Genomic DNA, 10,173 nt, shown 5'->3' with positions numbered 1-10,173 from the left:
TCCCTAGAGGGGAGATTAGAGAGCTGCAGCAGCCAGGGCCAGACTGCTAGTAGCAATCAGGGCTGACTGGGAAGAGCGGCCCACAGGTGTTCCCATTCAGCCCTAACGATCCCCTGCCACTAGGACACAATACAGGTCTTTGATGCAAAGAGAGCAAAGATGCAGGATGTGACTGATAGACATCACATAGTCAACAAACAACAAATGTTAAAGTTAGCAGCAAAAAATACCTTTTCAAATTATAAACAACAAGGATGATGAGCTTCCACACTGGTATTGGATCGTACTCTGTATTGGTAGATTCCCTGAGGTAATGGAAGAGAAAAAGTTGTATCGGTGCATCCCGTTATTTAACATAGACGAGCACAAGTCAGCGACACTACATGTAGCTCTAGTCTAGTAGTACGTGTGTTACTGTAAGGAAGGGGAGGTGTCCCCGATTTGTTAACTTCATGCTTGCGACATAATCCTTTAAGAAAGACATAGAGATAATTTGCATGGGGAGGGGGGTTGCGATCATATCTACATGAAGATGACTAGAAGAATCACATTACGTAGATGCATCTTAACTTGCTGTAATATGGAAGAGCAGACTCTGTACCCTGGAAACAAGTTGCTGACACTGCCGTGCCTAATCCACTTTCGTGGGCAGGAGAAATGTGTACTTTGCCATTCATCAGTGGCATAATAAGCCAGCACATGGCACTTTGCTGTTTTGCATAAATAGTACACCCCAGTTTATGATTATAAAGGGGCCCTGGGGCTAACTAGCCTCTTTATTCTATTAATGAATAGTTAATGTATTTAAATTAGTCCTGCCTGGTCAATTTGAATCAGTGTGTTGTGCAGACATGAAGAAATACAAATGTTTATTTCCCAGTGAGATGCATCTCTGAAATCTACTAAAAAGATGTATAAATAAACATACATTTTGCAAAGTCTGGGCTATATTAAGATTTAATACATCTCACAAGCTTGATCTACAAAAAGAAATATTTTCTGTCAACAATATTATAAATGTTTAAACTTTAACATGGTGCTTAACTCACTTGAATTAGAATGTATACTATTTTATCCTTGATGATGATGGATGCTTTTGAGGGGTTATTGTGTTGAAGGTTATTGTGAAGTAAGGCTTAATCTCAAACAATAGTAGCATGGCTGAAAAACTGCAGACATTAACATGTTGGAGAGAGAAAGTAGTTGGGAAGAGTGGCTTTCAACATGAATATTTCACAGAGGAATAGAAAGGGGAGGGGGTTCAGCTACAGGGGTGTTCAGTTAACCATGAGATTACACACACTGCAGAAGGCATTTGGTTAATGTAATTAAGAAAACCCTATGGTGGGAGACACAGAGCATTAGTGTCCGGGATATACAATTCTGTTGTGGCCTTTGCCTGTCCCATGCTCGCAGACACAGACTATTTATCTGATTTAATTATTTTTTTGCAACAAAAGCTCTACTTTGTTTGTGTGTGACAAATTTATATGAACTTGTAAATATTTAAGTGCTTATGAATAACTAATATGTTACCAAAAAGCTTTTTTTTTTTTTGCTTCACTTATTGGTGGTGGTACACAAAGTACTTACCTAAAAAGACATGCATCTAATCTGAGGGTACATGTAGGATATTCCAGGGAAATGTCATTCAATACTAGTAGAAAAATAACCGGTGTCTTTTAGAGCAAAAGATAAAGCCAGAATGGTGTGGGTGTTGCTTAGGCTCTTCCTTAGCTTTTTGCAGTCAAAGGTGAGTTTGTTGCTCCGGCATCTGACCAATTAAGGTACATTTAAGTGCTTGGCACTGTGCTATCAGTCAGCTGCAACTCATGGTAAGAAAAGGCTACTTCTAGTTTCAAGCTGCCCAAATGCAGCTTGAAACCAGAGAGCAGAATTCATAGAACAAGACATTTGAATACATGTCCTTGGGCTTATAAAAAGCATTTTCATTTCTTTCTGACATTTTAAAGAGCAAGAAATTATTCCATTTATTGAGAAATTATGAATCGATAATGAAAGTAGTTGTTAGCTGATGTTAACGGTCAAAAAGCAGATTAGTGTAAAAAAAAAAAAAAAAAAAATCACTGGCTGACCAACAAACAATGAAGCTAACAATATAACCATGTATTAATTATAACAGAGCAGGCCTTCCCCCCGTACATCATCCTTGTAGGAGAGAGAATTGGGTACATTTACTGTTGTTGCGACCTTTGAAACTACAATTACATTATTCCTCAATTTACTCCTCTGCTTTATATTCTTCAGGCACGGTAATTCCACCAAGGTTTCTCCATCCTTTTTTTACAAATTGTTTGGGTTTGCTGTGTGTTTTGGGATTTTCCGGTGCTGTTCTTTATGAATATGAGATTTGTGTCGCCTTTTCTACAATCATTGTACATCTACAATCTGTTTTAAGGTTGGTTCATGGAGGAGTTAAAATAGAGTATTGATTTGACTCAACAATAACAGGGAATATAGAGTCCCTCATCACACAATTCCCCTCCACAATTTCCCTCTCCCTTGTGAATTCACATACTTATAATAACTCACCGCCCATACTATTCTGGATAGATTAATAAACTTCTCATTGCTGCCACATAGGAGAAAAGAAACCTTTGCTCTGTTTAATGACAACTGTAAAGTGGAGGCAATCATGGGATGCCTCCCATGACATTTCCCAGTTCCTGTCCGCTCCACTTATCTTAGACAAATGACCGTGCCAGGCCACTATCGAGATGAAGCGTTTTCCCCGAGTCATTACGTCTGTCACCAGGGCCATTTCCATATTGAAAAATCTGAAACAATAAACGACGCCTGAGCCTTTAATAACTGTGAAGGAATCATATTTGGAAAATTGAATTGAAGCAATAACCTTTTCTCCCTGTAATTAGATGACAGAGAGGTCCTGGTTTTAATTAAGTCAGCAATTTATAGTCGCACAGCCATACCTCAGCGTGCTGATTAGTATAGGAGGGATCACAGAACAGCGTTGCCTCAATTTGAACAGATTTGATCTAGTAATTACTGTGTTATATGGCAAAAGGCCGCAGCAAGTCTCGGATTCAAGACTCTGTTGATGCAGTGCTCCGTGAAGGATGGCCCTTCCCATAGTTACTCGAGCTGCAAATATGTGGCGAGCAAGTGTCTGTCTGAATAGGTCTTCAAAAGGGGTCATCAACAGAGGACATAATGTTTGAGGAGGCATATTAAGGTGGGATTGTGAATGTGAGGCCCTGTGTGTATGTGTGTGTGTGTCTTTGTGTGTGTGTCTGTGTTAGAGGGGATTTGTTTAGGCGCAGGATCATTTTATGCCGCATCTTAATTGATCCCATTGGTCACTGTTAAACGTTAACATTTGCACGAGGGGGCAGAACAGTTAAGGATGCTGTTTTAGTGCTGTGTTAATAAACATGGCAATTTACTGTCAATTTATGTCCTGACAGGTCGTAATGAAGACCATGAAAAGAAGATTAGCTGGAGCTGTTACAGCAGACCGTCTGGGGACTGTCATCATGAGACTGTAGGGACCAGCGCTTGTTGTGTGAGCTGGCACCCCTCTGGCTTTCTGTAGCCGTCCACATGATTGACATTAATGGTCCAGTTTTCGGAAAGAATGGTAAATTCGTGTTCTCTCTTTTGAGAATATGACATTTATCACATTACACAGACATGCATCTATAGGCTATCGGAACAATAGCACAAGGCAGCCCCCTTGACACATCATTAGTGACATCAAACAGATGCTTGTGATCTGTGCCGCTAATTTCATTAGCTTCTCCGGCTAACCACAACAATGTTACAGTGTGGTAAAGGTCCGTGTTGCATACCAGGTTCAAAATGTAAGAGTGATTTTTGTTTTCCTTTTTTTTAAATATATTTTTGGTCTGTGTCTGCCTTTTTTCTCTACTAGATTTGACAATACTGTGACACATGGGGAGGAGTGATGTCTTTAAAACTGAAGAGGAAGTGCACACACCTGGTAGAGATCAGAAGGACGATGCATTTAGGCTCCTCTTGTAGACTTATCCCAAGATAAGCAATGCAAATCCCAAGGGCCTGATGGGAGAATGGGGTTAATTAATCCCAGAGGACATCTCAAATTAAGGAGAGGGGCTCCTCAGCCCCCTAGATCTTTCCCCCATAAAGGTCATGCTTCACAATAAGACAACGCATGTGTTTCCCCCCTGAGTACTTCTCATCCTCTCCCTCAAAACATCTAATTTGATCGCCTTCCTTCAATCAGCGTAACTATATTGCCTAAGAAAAACCCTGAAACACACTGGGACATTAAGTGCTAATACTAAATGCCGTCCCCAGGCTTACAATCATCCATAGATCTGTGACAAAGTGGCCTCAGAGGCAATGGAGTCTGGTGCTAAATGTTCGCCACTGGCTAAACATCATTTGTGTGCTGACGTTGGATGCTAAAGACTGTCTCTAGGCCTTGGCTGCGTATCTTCGGCCTGTGAATTAGGGGGTCATCATTTGGGTGACATTTTCCTCCGGTCCAACATTCTAGTCAGTTGACGTCATATTTATTTCTTTACACCTTCTTGCACCATATCCTGCAAATTTCCCCGCTGCGGGACTAATAAAGGATTATCTTATCTTATCTCTCTCTTATCTTCTCTGCATTGTGGCATGTTCGAGGTAAACTGTATGAGCTGTGCGCACGAGCCACAGACGCTGTTTCCAGCCTCTTTTTTTTTTTTTTTTTTTTTTTGCAGTTGCTGCGGGGTTGTTCTGTGACAGCGGACACTCTCTAAGTGAAGCCATGAAGACCTTAATCCTATGTGATGTAAAGAGGTTTGTCTCGATAGTCTAATGGCCCTTATTCTCCTCAGAGTACTACATCAAAAGATCTTTGTCAAATCGATGCAAAATCGCCATGATAATTAAAACACGGAAACGGTAATCAAGAAACTAAATATCAGTCTTTTTACTTTCTCTGTACTACATCTTCTTCCTCACTTTAGGTTATCGGCAACACCTGCAAGCTCTTCCTCTGTGTCGTCTGACTAGATTCCCTACTCCTCCATCAAGCAGATAGGATGGTGGTGGAGCAGTTTTGGCTGCAGGAAGAGTGTCTCCCCTGGGCTGCAGCAGAGCTCCTGTCCCCTTCTCTCCCTGCAGCTGGAGCTACCAGAGCCAGATGCTACGTAGCTCCACCACCCTCTGTCCCCCCTTTCCCTCTTCCAGGAGGATGGTGCCCAGAGAGGAGGATGACAAACGCCTCTGCCTCCTCTTACTGACGGATTTGGACGACCTGACTCCAGCCCCGCACTGTTCCAACCGCCAGCACAAGATGTTGACTTAATGGAAGGGGGTTGGCTGTGGATTGGCCCATATGCGTTTGTATTGGGAAAATATGGCAGGGCGGTGTGTCAGTGTATCTGTGTATTCAATAGGATTGTGTGTGTGTGTGTGTTTGTGTGTGTGTGTGTGTGTGTGTGTGTGTGTGTGTCTTCACCTAGCCCAGACTGCCTACATCCATCATGCCACGGCGTTCTGGCAGAGAGTGCAACTCAGACAGCTTCACTAACACACGGTCAGTTAAATTGCCTGTTAAATTGTCCTGGTCCGCAGCTATCTTAGGTGTAGATAAAAACACTGCACTTAAAGCCTGCACTTAAAGGCAGAAATTGTCAAGTAAATGCCAACCTCCCTCCATGCATAGAGAGAGAAATAGAGGGAAAGAGTGGGAGAGGGAGAGACAGAGATCCTCTAAGGGAAACACATTTCCATTACAGAACAATCTACTGCGGCATAGACCGTGTGTCTATTGTAGATGCCACAACTGTTAATTAAGTGTTATTTATCAATAATCATGTTTTCACCAAGTTATGCGGTTTAAATTCAGATATTATTAGGATATTACAGTATAAATCCCAAAGTCTAAAAAACTTTTTTTCACTATTTAAGATTCACAAATTATCCAATAAGCCAAAAATACTGTTCATACGAGATCCAGACTCACCTGATCAATAAGGCTAAATTATTCATGAGCAGCAAAACTGCTATACCTCTTCATCAAACTTCACTCTGCTCCCTTAATGATTAAAACAACGGTCTCAATCCAATACGTTTGACATTTCTCTCCATGCAACCAGATGGAAAATTAAGCCTCATTCTTTTAACATTACTGGGATATTATGGATAATTGCCTGAATCCTACTTGTGTACCTGGAGCAGAAAGCAATAAGGAACTGCTCTCCTGTAACCAGTAATACAGCAGTAAAGAAAAGGGTGGCTTATAGTTAAAGCCTCTGGTCAGTGTTTGTCATAAAGAAAACTGCTACAAATAAAAGGGAAAAGCAATTATACTTTCACAGAAACATGAATTTGTATATACATCTCAAAGGAAATGTAGCTTTTGAAGATTTGTAGTTTTATAAACTTTGTTATGATCCGCTACACCACGGACTAAAAATCAGCAGTCTGTGTAATGAAATGATACTTTGTTAAAATCCTGCGTAATACTCTGAAATGTTAGAATAGGTTTTGCTTTGGCTCGGGATTTGGCCCAAAACTTTAAATGGCAACCTTTGTATGTATTCAAATGAAATTTTAAAGACTATTTCTTATTCATTATTTACACTAGTTATATATTAATGCTTTCTAAAATGACTTTATTATTTCATAGATCATGAGAATTGTGATTCATGTACATAGCCAACGGATGATAACATTAACATTTAAATGGTTACTGTCTATTGACACACACACAGGTCTGTTTTGGTTCTATTATGCTCAAGATAATCATGATAGATACATAATTACTGATATAGAGACTGTATATTCTCAAACATATCTGTCATTTTGATATAATTCCATAATGTGTCAGATGTTATACCATATTTAATGCCACACACTGTGGTATTTATAGCAGAATAGAAGCTTGATAAGTAGATGGATGGACATATTCTGCCAACATAAACTGTGATTTGAGTGGTCATCTCTATTGACACACCAGGGAACTACGCATACATTAACTGCATCAATGAACAATGTGTGACAATGACTGTAACAACATCAATATCTGTCAGCAGCCCTTAAGATGTTAATGCTTGCGTCTGCTAAATGACTGTAATGTAATGTAATGCTTGCATAAACCAATGATAATATTTATATTTAACTGCTCCAATGTGTAACACAGAGAAACCCTTATAAATTATTATATATATATCGTATTATCAAATCAGTTGCAATAGTCCTTATAAAGGTAAATTTGTTCTCAGATCTTGTTCATGATTTGAGGCGTAAGAACTACATATTTCTTAATAAGATATAGTTTATTTTCATAAATCGGGAAACCAAATAAAATGAATGACTCAAAAAGGTTACCATAAATAGATAGACATAGTACTTTATTAATACTGGCGGGCAGTTTCAATGTTACAGCAGTTTAGATCATAAATATAGATTACAATTAGCAATAAAGTGATATCCTCATATTTTGTGCCACAACCTGAGCCTCATTCAGCCAAACACACAAACCAAGAAACGAACAAAACATTTTTCATTTAAGTTTATGATGTAATTATTGACATATCTCAAAGCATAGGGAGTGGACTCAAACAGTGACAGTAATCATGCAGCAAATCAGTTCACGTGAATACAAACAGTGCCAGGTCACCTTTTGTTCAGCAGAGCGCAAATGAAACCAGCAGCGTGCTCCGTTATTTACCTCCACAGCGTCACCGCTCAGAGCCCGTGTCGGTCTGTGTTCGGCCACTAGGGGGCAGAAAAGCTCCACAAGTGGCGACGGTGGCAAACACAGTGTGGGTGAGAACTGCTGCAGCACTCAGGCCAAGTTTTCTCCTCCTTTATCACCTGAAGTTGGTTTTATAAGATGTTTGGGTTGTTGGGTTGTCAATGTGACTTATTCAGGAAGTCACATTGAAAGTTTGAGATATACTTGATTTGAACTTTTTCATGTTTTTATTGTTAATATAAATGTTGCCCTCCAAAGATCGATATATCACACATGTGTGCGTTCTTAAATATGATTACAATTGGGGACATAGCAGTACTATATAACATAGGGATAAACTATCATAACATATATTATAACCATAAATTCAGTTATATCAAAGTTTTTATTGTGAGTTCCACATCATAAGACTATATTAGGGCAAGTTGTCCTAAGTAGCTGATTTTTCTTGAAGGAGAAAGGTATACAGTAATGATGGAGTCTTTCCTTTGGGGGTTTTTCTTTGGTTCCACCTGACAACTTTCTCCCTCCCTCTGTCGTTTCTCTCAGGACTGGATCTTGACTCGTTTTCAGGTCTCTGCCATTTGTTAAGGGAGATGTGATGAGGTCGAGATGCCAAAGTTCAACCTTCTTGCAGTCCCTCTCCAGTGGTGGCGGAGCAGGTGGGGGGGGGATTTTGGCTAAACATCCGCCCATCTGCTGTCCCATCTGAAGAGGTGCACATCTTTAACTTCCACAGTGCAATTTATGGAGGAAGTCACTTGGTGTGCGTATAGAGGGAGTGGATGAGTGGGCACAAATAGAAGCGAATGTGATGAATATTGATAATCACACATGACAGTTTTATTGTATTTTCTGCGTGATTGATTCCAGGTACACGTTTACACGTAACATATGCAAATGAATTATAAATCAAATTTTTTTTTTGCAGGTTTGTATTAGCAATTAAGCTAATGCGCTGCTTAATTATTATTGTGGTGCCTATACCGAGACCTAGCTCTTACCTTGGTTCATTCATGTGCGATCAGTTTATTATATAAGCATACCTTTTGTTCAAAGAGACGATTTCTCTTCTTTGGAATCTAATTTAATTCTAAATCGTCCCGACACTTGGGGTTGAAAAAAGTTTCCTCCGATAAATGTGCTACTAGAAAAACAGTTTTGAAATGTTTGTGCGAATAATTTAAGCATAATGCATACACTGAGTTCAACCGCACTTCCTGTGTAAGTGTGTGTGTGTGTGTGTGTGTGTGTGTGTGTGTGTGTGTGTGTGTGTGTGTGTGTGTGTGTGTGTGTGTGTGTGTGTGTGTGTGTGTGTGTGTGTGTGTGTGTGTGTGTGTGTGAATGATGATCATGTCCAGCCTCCGTCCTGTTTGAAGCCTCAGATGAGGGACTATAGTGCGCAGGGATCAGACTAATGCAGTGTGACCGGGGGGGGGGGGGGGGGGGGGGGGGGGGCTCTCGCAACAAAACCCCAGAGCTGTCCACAAATCCATACATGTCAAAGAAATCTGAAAACAAACACCCGAGCAAAAAAAAAAAAAAAAAAAAAAAAAATGTTTTCCTGTTTATATTTCGTGTTATGGTGCATTTTGATTCTCAGCGAACGCAACAATCCTAGTTTAAGCATCATTGTTTATTGGACATTACATCTATCCATTAACGACTGTGCGTCTTGGTCTGTGAGCTTCCCTTTCCTGCACCGACGCAGAAGGAGGGCTGCATCTGTTAGGGTCCAATGTTAGTCTTAATTACTGGCCTTCATGTTCTCCATGGCCCTCAACCGTCTTTAATTAAAACCTTGATTAGGGGGGAGGAGGTCTCGGGCAAGACTATTACCAGATGGGTTTCCAGCAATAATAATAAAGACTTTATCCGCCGCCGCTGCTGCTGCCTGTGTGCCATAAAGCGCAGAGCTCGCTGGCCATCCATATCAAAGCACAGCGAGCAGAAAGAGGCTGTTAATTACGCCGGTAATTACTTGTCTAATTACGGTTCGTTTGTGATTAGATTTAGAAACGTTTCGTGCTCTATACAGAGGCTTTCTGTTGCCAGTACGCAGGCTTAACACTGTATAGGCTGAAATGTAGTGTGTATCCACAGCGGGGTGCTGCTGAATAACCGGCCTTTAAGAGATGGAGTGAATAAGATCAATAGTGAAGCACTGACCCGAAAGTTATCATTAATTTTCTCATAGAAGTCCTCAATAATCTATATGTTCAGGGTACAACAAAGTGTCTCCAGAGTAAGCAACAAACTATAGTTCGCTTTCCTTTCTCGCACCTTGTCCATGCGTGATATTTTGCGCATTTAGAGCTTGGCATCCTTTAGCGAGCTTTCTTTAAAGCAGCAGAGGTCAGATTATTTCACATTTTAACGACGAGCTTTTTAAGGACCTTTTAAGAGCCTCTGGATCCCCCATCTATCTCATATTTTCAGTGTTAGAATAATATTTG

The sequence above is a fragment of the Anoplopoma fimbria genome, chromosome 2 (genome assembly GCF_027596085.1).
Source record: "Anoplopoma fimbria isolate UVic2021 breed Golden Eagle Sablefish chromosome 2, Afim_UVic_2022, whole genome shotgun sequence".
Lineage (NCBI taxonomy): Eukaryota > Metazoa > Chordata > Actinopteri > Perciformes > Anoplopomatidae > Anoplopoma > Anoplopoma fimbria.
The sequence above is the reverse complement of the archived record's forward strand: the minus strand, read 5'-3'. Positions refer to the sequence as shown.